The sequence below is a fragment of the Heliconius melpomene genome, chromosome 3 (genome assembly GCF_056956725.1).
Source record: "Heliconius melpomene rosina isolate 202511_hmr_F chromosome 3, ASM5695672v1, whole genome shotgun sequence".
NCBI classification, from domain to species: domain Eukaryota; kingdom Metazoa; phylum Arthropoda; class Insecta; order Lepidoptera; family Nymphalidae; genus Heliconius; species Heliconius melpomene.
The window spans coordinates 305,548-324,968 of NC_140391.1; the positions used below are offsets into that span (position 1 = coordinate 305,548).

The window sequence follows — 19,421 nt, forward strand, 5'->3', positions numbered from 1 at the left end:
GTTACTCTACTTGTTCTGCTAGACTTTTCAAATGCCTTCAATTCTGTTGACTTTGATATATTGCTAGCCATATTAAAGTCCATAAATTTTTCCTCAACAGCTACTGAATGGTTTTCTTCATACCTTCGCGGCCGCAGACAGAGTGTCATACTGGATGGTAGACAATCCTCACTAAGCCATATTAGCGCTGGCGTACCTCAGGGTGGTGTGCTGTCTCCCCTCCTTTTTTCCATTTTCATTAACACTCTCACTCCACATATATCGTCTTCTTATCATCTTTACGCTGATGATTTACAAATTTATACAACCGTAGCCACGAATGAAATTTCTAGCGCGGTTGCTAAAATTAACTCCGACCTTCAGCTAATAAGTATCTGGTGTAAAACATTTGGGCTTTCTTTAAACCCAAATAAATCTCAGCTATGTATTTTTGGAAACTCTAAACAACTGTTTAAATTACATGTACCTCTACCATCGGTTTCGCTTGATAATATATGTTTAGAGCCTAGTGAGAGTGTTGTGAACTTGGGGATCAGAATGGATAGCACATTTTCCTGGTCACCCCGCGTTTCTGAGCTTAGTCGTAGGGTTTTCTCCGCCTTAGGGGGACTAAGAAGATGGAAGAACCTCTTACCATTGAAAACCAAAATATCCTTAGCCCACACTCTTCTCCTTCCCATTCTAGATTACGCCGATTCTTGCTATCTGGATTTGTCTCAGCAACTGCTTAATAAGCTCGAGCGTCTGCAAAATGCTATAATAAGATTTATATTTGGACTTAAAAAGTACGACCATGTGTCACAGTTTCGTGCTCAACTGAAATGGCTCTCAATAAAATACAGGCGTAATCTACATTCCCTCACTCTTCTTTATACCATCCTTTTTCATCCTATTACTCCTTCGTACCTTAAAGAACGGTTTAAGTTCTTAGGGTCGAATTCCTTTCATGTCCAATGTCTCCGTTCCCGCACTGACAACCTCCTTCAAACACCTTTGTCCCGATCGAAATGCTATGGTGACTCCTTTACTGTCAAGACAGTAAAGCTCTGGAATGAGCTGCCGGTGAATATCAGAAAATCTCAGACGGTTGGAATATTTAAACGTCGTCTTAAACAATACTACCTGGAACAGTCTATAAACTGATTTTATTACACTTAGTTTATGTATGAATATTTGTGTATGTATGTATATGTGTATCTGTGTATATATGTATCTATGTATATATGTATCTATTTAAATGTATGTATATATATATATATATATATATATATATATATGTGTATCTATATATGTAATATTATTAATATATATGTTTATATTAAAGTAATCATAGTAAGTAGTTAGGTATATGTTTGTAGAAGATATTTTATTTTATTATTATAAGTAATACAATGCTTTTTGCACCGTTCTGCGTTTGTGTTCTACATATCCTGTAATGTCGGTTGCCTGTAAGAGATCGCTCTTAGCGATAAGGCCGCCATTGCACATTAATCTTATATATACTGTGTAAGTCAAATGTATAGTCCAATTGTAAAAGTGCAATAAAGTGTTATTATTATTATTATTATTATTACATTTAAGCAAGAATATGTGTGTCATGTTGCAAAATGATCAATCTGGATACATATTCTCTAAACAACTCATTGATATTGGTAATGGCAAACTTCCTATATATGCGCTGACTGGCTGCATCATCTTTCCTGATTGTTTTTGTCAGTTAACGTAATCAAAAGATGAACTCATTCATAAAGTGCTTCCAAATGTTGCTGAAATGTTGCTGATTATTTAATCCATAATTGGTTGAGCGAAAGAGCTTTACTGGCTGCCAAACACACTGATGTAAATGAATTAAATATAAATTTTCAAGATGGCATTCCTGGCAAAATAAGGACACATAAGTCAGTTCATACGGCAACTAATGAAGATGATGTCGTGAACTATCCACCGGAATTTTTAAATTCACTTGATTTGCCAGGATTGCCGCCTCACAACCTTCAATTAAGGCTTGAATGTGTAGTTATAATTGCGATATATTAACCAACTGAAACTTTGTAACGGCACACGATTAGCGATAAAAAAATAATGAATAACGTAATAGAAGCAATCATATTGAAAGGAAAGTATAAAGGAGAAGACGTTTGGATACCCCGCATCCCAATGATTTTGACTGACATACCATCCGAGCTTAAAAGACTACAGTTTCCAGTACGGCTTGCTTTCGCAATGACTATAAACAAATCCCAGGGGCAGTCATTAAGTGTTTGTGGTATTAATATAGAAAACTCATGTTTCTCGCATGGTTTGTTGTATGTTGTCTGTTCCCGTGTTGGAAAACAATCTGCTCTGTTTGTTTACGCGCCACATAACCAAGCAAAAAAAATATAATAAGTAGGCATCATAATAAGATATAGGAAATTGTAATTTTTATTATACTTTTTAATGAATATTATAAGAATTAAAAATGATTGAAGTTTTTATTTTTTTTATCTTACTAGCTGACCCGGTGTCGCTCTCCTACTAAAAATCAACTGTTAGGCGATACGAAGTTCGCGGGTCTGCTAGTTTTTTAATATAGAAAAATGTTTAGTACGCGCGCACAGCAAACTTTAGGTTTTTTTTTCTAATATTAAGAATTTCCTTTAGTTACTTTTACTTCTTTGGTTTGTTCATTTCGGTTACTCAGATATTTTTTCTAATAATAAATCTCCACTTATTATTATTTTTTAACTTATTTTAATGATTTAGGCTTATATTTTCGTGGGCGTAGCCGCGTCCGGGCCCACTAGTTGTATTATATAAATAAATACATTAACGTCAAACTAATAACCTCTTTCTTTTAAAGTCGGTTAATAAAAAAGCCTATACTTTTCTTTCAACTCGAGCATCGTGTGTAACAATTTCTGTTCTAAGTCATTATTATCTAGTTTAAGGCATTTTACATTTTATCCCCTTGTAATAAAGTTGTCTTTTTTTCTCCGTCTTCATGAGAGAGCAGCAAAGTGTCTAATTTGCAAATGGAGTCGTGTCGTAGGCTCTGCAATTTGGCTTAAAGCGAAACTCTTAAGCGTTCGAAGTAATTGAATTTAACAGAAAAATAACCCTGAAATATGTATATTTTTATATGTATGTAGTCTTCCTCCTTTCATTTAGAATATTGAAATATAATGGTCCTTCTGGTTTTTGTTTGGGGTTGCTTGCAGAATGCTAACGTTTTATTAGATTTATAGAACTATAATAATATCTTGAGAATTATGTAGTGAATAGATAAGATTCACGCTTTTTTATGTATGACGGTGTAAGCAAAGACTTGGTGTTGAGACACTCCGTTCCCCACTTTTCAAGTCAATTTTTTAGAAAGTCGAGAGTAGTTTAATTTACAAAATATCAAAATACACCTAATATCTCCACCAGGGCTGTCACTAAGTAGTATACAATAAGGTAATACCACAGTGGTAGGTGTAGTAAATTCCCGGGAGCGCTCGGTCGGAGAGACCGCGCACTTCTGTCGCGGCGACTATTCTTGTTATTTACTACTTTAATTTGAAGGTAACTTGTAACCGCACGAGGAAATTACGGTACAGATGTTCATATTTAAGAATACAAGTGAAATTAGACGTAAGAATATGGTTTATTGTGTGTATTTGCTTGTTAATGTATAAAATTTAATTAAGTCCAGTCTTCATGCAGGGATACCGACAAGTTGTGAGTTCAACTCCACTCGAGGAAATTAAACATTTCAGTTGAGTACATTGCCCACATTCAACTTAATTTTTATGATATTGCGTGTTGGGTAGTGAAAGCGTAGTGGCGTTGGGCACAGTCTATTGGCTCTATGACGTTTATATATTACCTAAGACATTTTCCACGATATAATTTAACAGAGTGTGACATACACTATGTGTACTAAAACAGAGTGACTTATCACTACTCTGCCTATTCTACAACTATAAGTATATCGTATACAAATAACAAAAGTTTACATAAAAAGTAATCACTGCAAAGCTCTACAAAGCTCTGTTCCGCGCCGCAGTCAGACGTCAGACATAGTAATGCGATCGCAAATATTTGCGGGGTGCATTTGAATCGTTGAAAGTGCTTAAATTTTTCATCTCCACTCAAAATGGCGTTGAGTGCGTTTCTCTTAACCAAATTTGCATTTATTTTCACAGAAATGACTCTGCATGTATATATGTTTGTATTGATCTTTTATCAATGTTATCAATACAGTTCATTTTGTTTATTGTCACAGTGGCTATATGGAAATGTTGGAAATACAGAAATCATAAAAAAAATTGAGAACATTGTAGTGCAGAGGCACAAGCGTGCCTACGATGGTGTAAGCGCGATAGTTGTGGGTTCGATACCAACTCGGTGTAATGAAATATATGATGTTATCTCGCCTAGCTCTGGTAATGAGGCAAAGTGCGGCGTTGAGTTCTGGCACTCAGCATGCAATGTTTCAAGAATTCATCGAAAAGTGGGGAAAACAAATTAATTTTTAACAAAAACAAAAACCGACTTCTAACAACGAACTAAAAAGTAACAAAATAATTTTACAAAGATTTTATATTTTGAAGTCAGCATGTGATTTTCTCATAATTACCATTATCAAAAAAGAAACCAATGAACCACACGGGAAGCCCTACCTTTTAAATAAAAAAAATCATCAAAATCGGTTCACTCAGTCAAAATTAATGAGGTAACAAACATAAAATAAATAAATACAGTCGAATCGATAACCTCTTTTTCTGACCTAAGCCGGTTAAAAAGTGTCTGATGGGAAACGGAGAGCCTTGACACTCAGGTCGGGGTAGCTGAAACTTGTTCTGTTCTCCAAGTGGGATACAGCGTGAAGCGAAAAAAAATCTTCATAGTTTTTATTGAAATAGCTCAGTTTAAATATTATATTCTCGGAATATTATATGCAAAACTTAAAAATACCACATTCAAAACAACTATTTTAGTAACACTTAAAAAGCGTTATATTAAAATCACTTGTATGTTATTTTTCAAGTGTCAAAGTGCTATTTTAGAGAGTATCATTAGTTGGACGGATTAAGAAGACGAATGGAATGGCTATAAAGATCGCTCAATCTAAGCCGTCGCGTCGCGGCGGATCTTAAGGATTTTTTAACATTAACAACGTTATTTGTAGAAACCTTTTTAAATATATGTATGTTATTTGAGCTTTATCTACTTTATTCTGTCAGCACGCTGTCTTTATTCATTTTGATGTAGTAGCACGACGTCGAATGAAGCACCACGTTAACAGGTTCAATTCTCACTTCAAGGAATTAATTACTATCATTTTCTCGTCCTTGTAGGCATTTTTGATACCCCCGAGTGGTAATCGAGCCCACACCGTTTCGACCTCGTCTCTATCAATTCCACATTATTCAGCAGATAAATGAGAATAGATGAATACACAGCATCCTTTATCAGCAGCGCACAGGCGCACAGGCGCACAGGCGCACAGGCGCACAGGTAGATCACAACAATTGGTTTATAGTGCTCTGGATAGTTCATTCAGTGACGCTTGATCCCGGAACTTCGACCGGAAGCACGAAGCTAACGTAGTTTAACTAGAAATGACATCGTTTTTATATAGTTGCGAGTAGGGGCCGGGCACGGCGCAGGGGCAGGACTGTGCGACTATAAGCGCGACAGGTAGTGGGTTCCCACTCGATGAATAATATATTTAATATTTTTCATTTCGTCGCTCTGATAACGAGGCAAAGCACAGCGTTAAGGTCCGCCACTCAACACGCAATGCGACCTAGGTAGGTCAAGAAGACACATCTAGACAACATATATCTTGTATTTCCTTGAACTGGGATGGTATCTCGCTCACGCTATATATCAAATTAAGCTTTGAAATGATGACGGCTTAATTGAATGTGAGAATAGTTTCGGTTCTGGAATATTCAATCTCTTTATTAACTTAATAGAGACTAATGTAAGAAAATGAGGGTAGTTGTGACCTAGTTTATACGTTAGTTGCAGGTTCAATATTAAAGGCAAGTTTTGCAATAAGTCATTGTTTATAAGCATTTAACATACTATGAATATAAAATGCTACATATTCTTTTCGTACTTACTTATTTTCTTTACTAAAACAATATAATATTTTGTATTTAGGCATAGTTTGGGTTTCAATCTTTTAAGTTTCATAGTTTAGGTTTCAATCTTACTATGCAATATGAATTATTTTTCTCTGGTAAAAATACAAAGCGCGGCGTTGATTTCCGTACTCAGCACTACCTACGACGCCTACGACGTGAATTAAAGTGAAATCAATATTTGCTATCTAAGTGTTTTATATAATACTAGTGGGCCCGGACGCGGCTACGCCCGCGAAAATATAAACTTAAATAATTAAAATAAGTTAAAAAATAATAATAAGTGGAGATTTATTATTAGAAAAAGTATCTGAGTAACCGAAATGAACAAACAAAAGAAGTAAAAGTAACTAAAGGAAATTCTTAATATTAGAAAAAGTACCTAAAGTTTGCCGTGCGCGCGTACTAAACATTTTTCTATATTAAATAATTATTAATTTTTGCGAACAATATTAAATAAAATCCCAAATGATTAAAATTACGATATTTTAAATGTATAACATCGGTATAGATAACCGAACTGAGATAAATTAATTATAAGCAGCAAATAATTACATAAAAAATAATAATAATTCGAAAATATATACCTAAACATTTACAAAATCATCGAAGTCATCTGCCCGTTCGCGTCGGTCATACTATACCACTCGTAGGCTAGGTCATTTAGAATCAGTGACATCTTAATTATTTATTAGAATGTTATACAGTAAACTATAATTTCCATCAAGATGAAATGCTAAAAGTGACTATTATATTTATTTTCATAAGGATGAATATCAAATTATAGAAATCATCTAATTTTTGTTAATATATACAAATCTTTATTGGCGTACGCCATGTATGCATTAAGCAAACTCACTTTTAATATATTGATATATATCGAAAATATTACAAATATGAGAAAAAAAAGTATCCTATGTTCATCCCGGGACCCTCAAGTATCTCTATATGAGTATTTTATCACAATTAAATTAGCTGTTTGGCCCTGATTGCGTAAAAGACAGACATACAGACAGACAGAGTTACTTTCGAATTTATAATATAGGTATGGATATTAAGTTCAATGTTATTAGCTTGGAATGCGTAATGTGTTTCCATGAAAGAAAATAATTAAAGCCATTTATCTTTAAATAATATATCAATAAATATCTTACTTAGTGAATAGCTTATTAATCCAGTCTAGACGTCCACATTCAACAATTTGCTGTAAATGGAGGAAGTCCATTAGAAAAGGAATACCACAGGTCGGAAGACTGGATGCTATTGAAAAATGTTATGGCGAGTAATAAGTTAACGCCTCTCTGACGGTTTCCAAGAAGCGTTGGTTCGAGTCTCGCAGCGTTCAATTGTTTTACGTTAATTGAAAATCTTTTTGTATTCTTACTGGTAGAACATTTTAAAAAAGTAGTGCTTGTACCTAATGATAGTAAAAAAAATGTTTTTTTCAAATGAAAATGTATAGTGTATACTTATATTTTAATTTTTGCTTTTATTACAACATCATGTCACTTATTTATTCGATTATTTATTTAAAGAACATTTTAAATTAAAAAAATACCTTTTGACCTTTAGCTTTATACTATCGGGTCCAAATAATTTGTAATTAATTGTTGTGTACTCTCAAATGTACCTCTAAATAACAACACATTTACTGAGGTAACTAAACAAAGTAATGTTTCGATAGTAAATAACGAACCTAAATACCTCGCAGGTACCACCAGGTCGCCACCTACACACCTCGTAATTACTATTGTCTACAAGAACAACAATGCTGTTACAAATCTAAGACCAATATAGCGTGAGAAAGCAGTTAAATCTAGTATTGGTTTATACAAAAAAAAAAAAATTAAATTCACGTATACAAATAAGTGTGGTGAGTGAGGTGGTGCCGTGAATTTACGCGTGAATGTACACTTTTTCTCTATTTATCCTACTTTATAGTAGGAAAAAGTAGTGTTAAGATACTCCATTCTCTATTTTTCGTTGTCAATTTTTTGCTGAATTCTAACCGCATTGCGTGTTGTCTAGCAGAACTCAACGCCGAGTTCTAAGAGTGGGAATCGAACCCATAACCTATCACGTTTACCCCTGCGCCACGACTGGTACGAGTTCTAATTATTTCATAAAAGAATATGTATAGAGCAAAAGTAAATTCTCTGGAGATATCAAACATTATGGCGCACTCTTTATTCCGCTATAACAGTGGATGTGAAGCTTTTAAGCTAATGTTCCGGTGAGTCGTACACACTTGTAAAGCTTTTTGTGATTATTTCAATAATTTAAAACATTCATATTTTTGTCATTTATGTGTATAGGGTACATATTACCTATAAAATTCTGCGAAAAGCCGAGCACGGAGTGTCTTAACACGAGGATCTGTACTGTGCTGTGATACAGCATGAAGGTAAATAAAGTGTGTGAATGATTTAAAACTATCGATAGTGACATATTTTAGTATGTCCACAATTTTGTTTATTTTTTTACAGCTCCCATCATAGTACGGTAGACAGAGGAAACTACATTAACCTGGTTCTGTATTTATTCCCTAAAAATATATATTTTTTAATTTTGCAAATAATAATCCCATAAATGTACATAAAAAGTAACTGCCATTAATAGCACCTGATCAAACACAATAATATTAAAGTATCATATTACATCAGTAAGAGCAAATGTCAATTAGGGTGCGTATTGACAGTTCCATGCAAGGCACGGACCCAGCGTGTCGCTGGTAACAATGCAATATAGATAATTATGGGTTATCAGTTTTCACTATGATGTAGTAGAAGAAACCATGGTCTTACTATGAAACAGTATTTTTTTATTTTCATATGTGTAAAATTTTTAAACATAATCTTAATGTTTCGTTCCGCTAAGTTTTTAGCGTTAAGTTTAATAAAAATATTTTTTTTATATTTTTAAAGTATTTTTCCACATTTAGGAAAGAAAAATAGTTATTTAGAAAACTTTGTTAGTATCAAAATTTTTACTTGAAAAATGATTGAATAAATAATCTGTAATAGTTGAATTACTAAAATGTTCTACAATTTTCAGAAATATCTCGTATCTGAATTGTTCCCGCTCTGTCAAGCGAAAACATTGCATATATTAAAACCAGATACAAAAATTTCCTTTCCTAAGGTAGACTTTCTTATTATAATTATCAGCTACTTTCATTTGCAATGGCATATTATAGTGTTATAAACTATGACTAATGTATAATTTAACTAACAATATATGAGTATAAAGGTCCATCCCTATCTCGCACTTTAGTATAGTCATTTTAGAATTTTAAAACTAACCAAGCTTTTGGCGTTTGAAAAATCCATTTCCATTTTTATACATATTTTTATGAACAAGGGAATATGTTGTTTTAGTCGAATATGTTACATGAAACATTTTCGGAATTTGAGAGTTTTTACACGGCAATCATATTTTTAAAAATTAAAATAGTAACTAATATTTACATTGGACTCAGGCCCTCATACTTAAGGCCGTAAACGCACGCGGTGGTTGAGGATTTGATCTCCACTCGGAAGAAGTAATTATTTTCATCTCCCGCTATGGTAAGACTGAACGCCACTCAACAGGCAAGAATTGGTTCTCTCTCTACAACTGCTATAAGCTTGTAGCTACAGATTTGCTTATTTTTGTCAAATATACTTAATCTTAATATAAATATGAATTCGCTATAGTTTTATAGTAGGGGTAATTTCTATAATTCATCGATGCGCAAACAAAGGAAAACCCACTGGCAAGGTCCCACACTGGTAATTGGTTTTATTTCCAGAGCTGCCTTATTATTTATCGCAGAAGAGACCGCCTCGCCTTCAATCAAACGTACGTACCTACATGTCTTTAATAGTTTTCTGACATTACTCAACTTGGGTTTTTATTGAAAATAATCTTTGTTTAGGGTGTTATTGTTGATGTCATAGCACGATAGATGTATAGATGAGACCGAGGCCGCCGTGACTGCGTCTGACTGTAAGGCGATGGTTATAGGTTTGATCCCTACTCGGAGATATGATTGTATTTTGATTATGTTCATTTTGGACTTGGTATCCATCACTCAACTCACAGAATAACTGAATTCCACGCAATATGAAGAACCTTTAACACTAGTGTTTCTGTCTACTATATTTATAGGAAAATGAGAAAAATATGACGATGAAACAGAAAAAGGTAAATATCCATACTATATATTATAAATTCGAAAGTAACTCTGTCTGTCTGTCTGTCTGTCTTTTACGCAAAATAAATATAATAGTCACTTTTAGCATTTCATCTAGATAGAAATTATAGTTTACTGTATAACATTCTAATAAATAATTAAGATGTCATTGATTCGGAATGACCTAGCCTACGAGTGGTATAGTACGACCGACGCGGACGGGCAGATGACTTTGATGATTTTGTAAATTTTTATATATTTTCGAATTACTATAATTTTTTATGTAATTATTTGCTGCTTATAATTAATTTATCTCAGTCCGGTTATCTATACCGATGTTATACACTTAAAATATCGTAATTTTAATCATTTGGGATTTTATTTAATATTGTTCGCAAAAATTTATAATTATTTAATATAGAAAAATGTTTAGTACGCGCGCAAGGCAATCTTTAGGTACTTTTTCTAATATTAAGAATTTCCTTTAGTTACTTTTACATCTTTTGTTTATTCATTTCGGTTACTCAGTTACTCATAATAAATCTCTACTTCTCATTATTTTTTTACTTATTTTAATTATTTACGCTTATATTTTCGCGGGCGTAGCCGCGTCCGGGCCCACTAGTATTTTTATAAAAGTTTCACAATGTTACATAGATTTTATAGTTTCCATTGCAGTCATATAATGCATTTAAACTTTTAAAAAAGCTAAAAATGCAATGAAATCGACACTACATTACTATCTCCCTACAAATTCCACAATGGCCTACAATAATTTACCCAAATCGCATTGAAAGTCAGGAAATTAAGCCAAGCTAGTAAGTCAATTGAGAATCGAAGTCGTTACACGATAACTGTTGTTAACAGCGGGCTACTGCACTTCAGTAATGCTAGCTTATGTTCGTGCCAATATAGTATGCAGGTCAATGCGACCTCCATGCTATAAGCGATGTTACAATTGCTATACTTACTCGTAGTTTTAAATGTAAATAAAATTATGTGGCGCAGGACCACTGAGGTTCAATGCCTTCTCTAGTAATTTAGCAAAGCGCAGCGTTGAGTTCCGCCACTCAACACATTATTTTTTATCAGAGGTAGGAAATGAAATAAGTTCATTCCGTTCCATTCCCAATCGGGGAATCGAACTCTAACTCTAACCGTCGCGTTTACAGTCACACGTCCATGCCGCTGCGCTATGATGGCCATAAAGATAAATAGCAACAAATAACGAATAAGCTGACAAAGTTATATAAATCTTGATAACATGAATAAAAACGATAAGTAGAAAACGTTCAAAGCTTATTGTAGAAAATCTACTTTATGTACAGCGTTCGTTTCGTTTCGTCGCGTTCTTTCATTTATTAGGAAATTTATTAAAAAAAAAACAAACTTACTTCAGTATCTATCAATCCCCATGGATCTATATAAATATCATCACGTTATGACTTTAATCTCCGCAAAAATTATGAACAAACATAATAAAAGCTACGATTATGGGTTTGATTTCCACCCGTGGTAAGGCAAAGCGCGGCGGTAAGTAAGGAATTAACACGTGCGAGATACAGCGTGAAATAAAAATCTCTTATAACTTGAGCCCTTTTGCTTATATATCGGTTATTACTGTTTAACGTTACTGTCATTACAGCTTAGCTTTAACAAATATAAGTTTATTATTATCGGTAGAGTCAGCCGCTGTACTGTATTGTTCTAAGCGGTTATAGATTTTAGTATTTTAGAATGGTCTATTGTTTATATCTACTTTCTGTTTTCTTTAGAATATTATGACTTGCTGTTAGACGGTCAACTTTCACTAACTTTTATTTTCAAAAACGTGCTTTGCTTTGATATCTCTCTGTTACATTTGAAAACGATATGACATAATCAGTTCAATCTGTTTTCTTTAAGAATATTTATAAAAAATTAAGAAAACATTAAAAAGTTCTTAAATTTTAAGCACATAGTCAACTACATAGAATCTACACTCTTAAAAAAGTAAATAAAAATTACTACAAATATAATCAAAAAGCTTACAAAAAAAGCACAAATCAGGACAAGCTTCCGACAGCTCCTCAACAGCAAACAACGACGTGGCTATGGTGTGGCAGGGCCACATACGAGTATGAAACATCAGACACCACAGCGTCAAGGACCACCGCAAATTTACACAGCACTCCACTCGCTACACTGACTGTTTCACTCAAATAAGTAAACTAAAATACTTATTTCACTTGAAACTTTACTAAACTTCTAACTATAACCTTATTTTTGTAAATGTAAGGTCTAAAGTCGTAAGTAGGATTTGTCTAAATCCATTTAAAAGTTGGTATTTCAAGAACACTGTCAGTTTACTATCCTAGCGCGCCATAGAATTATTATTTTGTAACGTTTTAAATTATATGAAATTAGAGAAGTTTAAGGTTCGAATGAAGCTCAAAAAATAAAAAATGATGTTCGTTTGTTTTTTTAAATGATTCTATTATTGTTTTCTGAAAAAAAAACAGAATTTTAGGTTCTTCTTTTCTTTTTTTTTTAATGGAAAAAGGACAAGGCAAACGAGCGTTCGGGTCACCTGATGATGATCACCGCCGCCCACGACCCCGTGCAGCACCGGAGGAGCTACAGGTGCGTTGCCGGCCTTTGAGGTGGAGATAGACGCGCTTTTTGAAGGTACCCATATCGTACCGACCTGGAAACACTGCCACACGTAATGGAATTTACAACAGTAGAGTCTTAACATCAACTTTGTTCTTGCGACTTCGCTATATTAAAACATGAAGCTATGAAAACAAAATTGAAGATAGCTTTTATAACAAATATTATAAAAACAAGTGTTCTCATTCTGTACGAGCACTGACAGACAGGTTATTAGAACTGGCCACTAACTGGCCGTGTTATACAGTAAGTATAATACATATAATTTGAATAATATTTGGACTAACTTTTTGTTTGGTACCCAATAGTAAATTAGCACAAAGGTAGCGGAAATACAAAAGTTATGACGACGTACATCTACATTGGCGAAAGCAATTTAAATTGTAAGAACAAAATGCTTCCGAGTTCAGTCCGAGCTGATTACGAAAGTATTTACCTCGTTTGGTGAAACACTGAACTAATTTAACATTGTATACCAACTTTGAAGGTTTCGCAACAGGAAATGGACTATTGCTTTTTGTTTATCGTGAAACTAGCTTGGATTTTGGGGGTTGCTTGTGTGTTTTGGTTTACTTTTCTCTATCAATCTTGAGACTAGTCATAGCGCAGGGATACAACCGTGTGATTGTAAACACGACATGTTGTGAGTTCGATTCTCGCTCGAAGAAATGATTTTTTTTATTGTTTTGCTCTGATTTTCACGATGGAGCGCTGCGTTGAATCCCACCATTCAAATATTTCAGAATTCGATAGAAAGTAGACAACGGAATTGTCTTAATGGAAACGGATTGTCTTATCACTAGGTTCCCCCTGCTTAACTTTGTTTTAATCCCCGTGCGATGCGTACGACCGTACGAGACGTGAAGAGTTATAACGGACGTAACTCTAACCAGAACTTCAGTGACAATGTGTCAGCTACTGATGTAGCATAGCTTTAGCATTTTGTGATAAATGGACTCTCCCATACAAAAATATATTTTTTAATTTGAACCAGACGTTTTTTTTGCTTTATTAAGTATACATATACAGATGATAATTGTTATACAAATAATTGATCGGAATTCATTGACACAATCAATTTCAAGCTTAATGTTTACAGTAAGTTAAACTGCTTTATATTAAATAAAGTTTAGAATAGGAACGTTGGCTTTAACTATAATTTATATTATAGGGGAAACCGTATTTATGTTTTACTTAATCAATTGACTAAATCTATTTATAGAAGGATATATAAAAGTATTTATTTATGTTATTTATATAATGTAATTTAGAAGTACAACACTCAATCCAGAAATAGTATTTAAAGTAAATTTATAAAATTTTTCATTTTTATAGATTAGGCTACGCTTTATATCTTTTCTAAAAAATGTATTCAACTATAGTAAAGAATAAGAATAGTTTTAAACATAGGGAGGCTAAGTCTAAAATTATTTTATTACTAGTTCTTAATGGAGGAAATCAAACCCACGCCAATCACATGCGCAATAAGACAACTTTAATCGTCTATAATTTAAAATTATTTAAAATATATAATTACTAAGGTGATAGATAAATGAAATACCTGTAAGACATTTAGTTAGAGGTGCTAATTTGTTTTATTAGGAGTGCCGACAACGCACTCGCCCACGCACCGCCACCACGTGTGACAGCTAAGTTAACGCCTTTAGTAGGGTCTGTATAAAATGTGGAGATTTAGGACCATAATATACAATAACGGGACGACTGTGAGTTGGATTCCAATTCGGGGTAATGATTTTTATGTTCATCTCCTCGTCAAGGTAACAAAACAAAGCTCGTTGTTGAGTTCCGCCTAGTGTTAAGACACCATCGCACATACTCTTCGCCCAATTTTTGAGACATTGCCGTGTGTTTTCTTGCCAGAGCAAGGAAATTATTATTTTATTTCCTCAAGTAAGAGTCGAATTCACAGCCGCCGCGTCTACTGTACCACGACAGGCATAGCATGCTATATTTTATATTTTTATCCACATTGTTTTTTCTCTATTTCTTCACATACAAAGAAAATATTATGTTATAAGAATATATGAAAATATAACATTACTATAAATAGTAAAAATCAAGGCGTTTACTAACACTAACAAACTATCCACTAAGGCACACCGACATGGCAAGTGCACGCCACAACTCAACGCCTGCGCTTTAATTATTTAAACGTCCATTCATACTTCAGATGCCACACGCATAAATAACAATCCGACCTTTGCGATATACTATTCATGCTAAGGTATAGCTACAGAGTTTGTTTGTTCCAATACGCTGATCTCGGGAACTACTGGTATGGTGTTTCATAGTCAAATATCGAGGCAGACACGTGGTCGGAGTTACCTCCTCTAGACTACTATCCATAAAATGTGACATACACAATGATCTACTTATTAAATAGAAACGAAATGAAAAAATGTACATTACCTCTCTTCTTATATTTCAGTTCAGTTCAGTCTTATATTTTAAATTAAAGTACGACAAAAGTAGTGCGCTGCAAAATCGACTGATTCTGGGTTCGATCCCCACTCGAGGAAAAGAATTATTTCTTTAAACTTATATTTTTATATCTTCGCTCTGGTATTGAAGCAAAGCGCGGCGTTGAGTTCCACCACTCAACGCGCAATATCTCCAAACATCGGCGGAAAGTGGGGAACAGAGTGTCTTAACACTAGGTTCCCACTGCCTACCCTGCCATGCGCGGGATACAGCGCAAAGCTGATTTAATTTCACAAGTATAATTTTTTTTGCAATCACAACTTTCACTACCGATTTAAGTTATAAGACCTGCACATACCTAAGGTCTCATCTTCAAGGATACAGTTAGCCTTAGCTTAAGTTTTGGACAAAAACAGTGATCGGTCACCAAATTCTCTGTTTACAAAAACAACAAAAGATATATTATTTTATGTAATGTAAGGCAATTTCATTAGCACTAATAGCACTCAAAACTACACCGTAACAGGAATAATTAAAATGTTTCATATTATTTTAGCGAACTCCCGTTATATTCGTGATGAATGCAAATCTATTCAAATTTCCTACAGCTTTGAATAATATACTTGAGTAGTACTTTATGTAAAGAATTATATTATATTTATGTATATACGAGTACTTTACGGGGCACGCAATATCTCCAAAATTCGGCAGAAGGTAGTCCGTCTACCCTGCTATTTATTTATTTATTTATTTATTGATCCACCAACATTTGTTTACATCAATACATACAAAAAAGACACATAGTACCTACATGGAACTAAGATTAAATGTAACAAACACTTACAGGTAGATACATATTGCTATATTAGAGCGAAAATAAACTCCTAAGCGTAGGCACAAAACACGTAGGAAAGAAAATAAAAAAAAATGTTAAATTTAATATATTTTTAGCATATTTGACTTTTGGTGTTCAATATTAATCGAATCTTGCTAGTTGAATCAGCATTAATGTCGAATAGGTCACTGTACTCATTAACCAATTGTATTAGGTATGAAAGATTTCGGAAAGGAAGTGTCTTAACTCTGTGCTACCCTATTGTATGAAGGATATAGCATGAAGTTTTAAAAAACAACAATATACATCGTGGCCACTATGGCACAATGCTGAGAGCGTTCTAAGGGAATTTAATTCTCTAATGGGTATTAGAGAATTAAATTATTTTCATTTCTAAAATAATATACTGTCCAAAAAAAAAATTGAGCTAAATAAGATGTTTAATATAGATACTAAAAACTGACATTAAAAAATAAGTTAAAAGTTATTTTCTTTTTAATAAAAAATTTTGAACACAACTTTGATTGAAAAAAACTAAAACTGGTATTCCTTAAGTAACTCTTAAATTACTCGCCTGAAAGTTCACGAAAAGTAATAATTACCTGTAAAATAAAAACATAAAATTAGACAACGGTATTTCATAACTTTTTAAAATTAATTTTACGCTGTACACCCTGCACATAGCAGAGTAGGCAGAGGGAACCTGGGAACCTAGTATTAGTAAAGACACTTTCGACCGATTTCCCCACTTTCCACTGACTTATGGACCTCAATACGGATGGAACATAATACCACGCTTTGCCTCGTCACCTTCCTGAATTGGGAATCGAGCCCACAACCCATCGCGTTCACAGTAACACGCTTGTGCCATTGCACCACAACTCAACTGGCATCTTAACTAAAGCAATATATAAATAAATAGTAAAATAAACTTTTAAGATAATAAAATAGTAAATAAAAACCACCTTAAATACCTCACAGTGCCGCAATGCGACTTGTTCGATCTAAACTTTGCTTGTGTTCGCTCTCAATGCCAACTCTGGCAACTCTGGCAACTCTGGCGGAGCCGATCAAATATTCAGCGGTCACTACTAAACGAACGTACCAGAGGCTTTAACTGCTCTCGGTTGATACTATTGTAACATTTAATTGTAAAATGGTTTTTTTATGGTAAGAATCTTTTATTAAGTTTTTTATATAGAAATTAAATTAAATTAAATAATTTAATATTTTTTGGATTAAATTAATTTTAAAAATACATACATAACGTTTTAGCAAAAGAGTACTAATCAATTGTGGCCGACGTGGCGCAGGGACACAAGCCTGCGATTATAAACGCGAGAGGTTATGGGTTTGATTCCCACTTGAGGAAATGAAAATATTACATATTTTCATTTCTCGTTCTGGTAACGAGGTAAAGCGCGGCGTTGAGTTTCACAACTCAATAGGCAATGCCTCCAGAATTCGGCGAAAAGTAACAACGGAAAGGTACTATTGGGAACAAAGTGTATGAACACTATGTTCCCAGGTTCCCTTTTAAATAGTGATTATGCTTTGAAAATAAATTATCTCTATACGGAGCTATTTCTACAGAATATGAATACAAACTCACATTAGCAATAATGAATCTCGCATTATCTGAGCTAACGTGAACAAATGTTGCAGCGAGTGTCCTTTATTATTTTGTGTTACTAATTGCGTAGCCCCTATTAATCAGTGGACGGTGGGCGGTGGGCCAAGTTAAAGGTGGTAGCAGATACGATTTTTAAATGCTATTTTTTATATTCTTTTAAGCGATAATTGTCTATAATTTCATAAGGTTATTTTTTTTTTAGCAACATGCTGTATCCCGCGCACAGCAGGGTAGACAGAGGAAATCAAGTGTTAAGTCACTCCGTTCTGCATTTTTCGCCGAATTCTGAAGGCATTGCGTTATGAGTGGAGAAACTCAACGCTCCGCTCTTGACACTAGAGCGAAGAAATGAAAATATTAAATATTTCATTCCTCCAGTGTGTGTTTTCAAAAAAGTATTGTCTTTCTATTTTCGTACTACAGAGCATAATATATTAAAACTACTCGTATTTAATAAAGTGGTGTCAGTGCCTACTGATCAAGCATGGGTTGTCCATCATGTTTTATTTTCAGTGTGTGCCAAATATTTACTAGCAACTCGGGCCACACATTTAGTTGAAAAGTTTATATATATATATATATATATATATATATTTGTAATATATATGAGTAAATATATGCACTGTACTTCAGTAAGTGAGGAATGTCAAGAATTCTGTGAGGATACTGATACGTGCTTCTATCTAAGTTTTATAAGAGTTGCGGCCTTTTTTGCTGAGAAAAATAAAGCAACGCCATCTAGCGACGAGTAGCGGTAGTAGCAAAAATTTTACAAAACAATTTACTGACCCATTTCAAAATGGAAGAAATTATGGAGGCACTTCGCAAAATCCAAAAGGATATAGATGCACAGAAAAATGCAATCCAGGATAGCGTCGAAATAGTTACAGAAAAAGTATCAAAAAATATAAACACAATATTAGATGAAAAATTTGAAACTTGGCATCAAAATCAAGTTAAAATCAAGGAACAAATAGAAGATCAAGAACAAAGACTTAATTTGTTAGAGAAACAGGCACGGAAAAGAAATATAGTGTTCTTTGGCGTTAGTGTTCGAAGTAGTGTTCGAAGATAATGAGAAATCTTATTTTGATATGGAGAATAAAATTATTAACTTTATAAACGATTATTTCTCACTTAACCTTAACTGTGATGACATACAAGAGGTAAGACGAGTAGGCAAAAAATCTGGGAAGCCCCGACCAATTACAGTCACCTTTGTGACACTTAGCACCAAAATCAAGATTATGAAACAGAAAATGGTTTTAAAAAACACTAACTATTATATAAAAGAAGACTACCCCACACATGTATTAGAGAAGAGAAGAATGCTTCAAGAACAACTAAAAGTAGAGAGAGAAAAAGGTAATAACGTAATTATTAAATACGACAAAATTGTCATAGTTAATAAACCTGAAGCAAAAGACACCAGGAAGAGGCACCTTTCTACCTCACCACAGCACAATGAAAATACTAGTAATAGAAACATATCACGTAACAGTCAAATTTCCAAGAAAAATAAAACCTTTTTAACATGCACTGCATCTCAAAGATCTTCTAGTTTCT

General features: G+C 33.7%; 1 protein-coding gene across 5 annotated transcripts in view; it reads right to left on the reverse strand.

Moving 5' to 3' along the window:
* The window catches only part of LOC146539746 (uncharacterized), a 313,384-nt gene that overhangs the window by 243,093 nt on the left and 50,870 nt on the right, over window positions 1-19,421 (reverse strand). The gene's annotated exons all lie outside the window — the stretch shown is intronic.